This window comes from Myotis davidii, unplaced genomic scaffold, assembly GCF_000327345.1.
Source record: "Myotis davidii unplaced genomic scaffold, ASM32734v1 scaffold14, whole genome shotgun sequence".
Lineage (NCBI taxonomy): Eukaryota > Metazoa > Chordata > Mammalia > Chiroptera > Vespertilionidae > Myotis > Myotis davidii.
Window position 1 is genome coordinate 74,425 of NW_006287372.1, and position 1,598 is coordinate 76,022.

Below are 1,598 nucleotides of genomic sequence, written 5' to 3' on the forward strand. Positions count from 1 at the left end.
AGAAGCCTTGCTGAGCACATGGCCAAGGTAAGATGGAGGGCATAGCCCTTACCCTGGGGCAAGGTGGAGGGTGCAGTCCTCGCCCTTTCAGTGACCGTACAAACTCCTGTTAATAATGCACTTAAAGCCTTGATACATAGAAACCATATCAATGTGTCCTGCAAAGTGACATTTGTCCTGATCAAGGAAGCCATTTCTATGGCACATTCTGTACAATATGGGCCAAGTAGGTACACAGTGTCATGGGGACGCGATAAAGGTTTGCTGATGTATGAAGAACAGGACGGAGAATGAATGACTGAATTGACAGAATAAGCGATGGTCAAGGTCTGATGAGGGCCTTGCCATGAGAATAACAGGAAAAAGGCAAACAGGGTTGATCATAGAGGTAAAGAAGCCAGTGGATACAAAAATAACAGGACTGGGGAACGAGGAAGTATTAAGCATGAATTTAAAAGTTAGAAAGCTGGCTGAGCTTGGGGGAGTGGCCAGAGATAAGGTGAACTTTAGGCCATTTGAGTTGGAGGTGCTACACCACCAGGTTGAGATGAGCAAGAAGCTGTTGGCATTGCAAGTTTAAGGGTTGGAAGAAAGGTTGTACAAGAAATAGAGAGTGGAGTCCTCTTTATAGAGATTTTAGAATAGCATAGATATCTGATCAACCACAGATTTCCTGATCCACTCAATAGCATTTATCAAAGGCCTAATGTGTTCTGAGGTCTGGGCTGCAGGCTGAGGAGAGTGATAGGAAGCTGTTGGGACACTTAATTATACACAGGCACTGCCTGGTGCTGGGACCAGAGAAGCCAACTTACCTGGAAGTCAGATCCTAGTGGGGTGAGATAGATCAGAAAACTAAGAAATAAAATGAATACTTAGATGGTGGTATGGAGACAAGTAAGGATGAAAAGCAAGATAGAGAAGGTCAGAGGTAGGAGCATTCAATGTTAAAGAGGGTGCTCAGGGGAGTCCATACTGAGAAAATAACCCTTGTGCAAAGACCACATGCAGATAAAGGAGCTGGTGTGTAGGAGAGGGAAGGGGAGTAAAAGATGACCTGATGTTTTTGCTCTGAGCAACTGGAAGCCTGGTGTTATCAGGACAGAGAAGCTATAGTTGGGGTCCCTGAGAGGGAGTAGGTGTCACAAGTCCTGTTTGCACCTGGGAGCAGGGAGATGCCCATCAGACGGACAGATGCATGTCAAAGCTGGCTGGCAGCGCCAGGGTCAGCACCCGAAAGGCAGCCCTCAGTGATGCAGGATGAGCGTCGACAGGTACGTACCTAGTGTTCCCACCCTGAAGAGGGGAAACATAGTTTCTCAAATGCCCCCAGTGAGATTCAAATCCCAGCTTCCCACAGTAGTAGTGCATTGGCATCCATATGGGCTCTCTGTGTCTGGCTCGGTCCCCATGCCCCCAGCTGGGATTGTCTTCCACATAAAAGACTCCCATCAAGTTCTGCTTCTGGGCATGGCCAACCTGAGACATTAGGTAGTAACAGTCATAAGAGATGAAGATGAAAAGTTAGAATACCTAAGCCTAACTCTGAATGACAAAAAGAGAGGTAGGGCAGTAGCTAGAAGGTGACATAGGGTCAA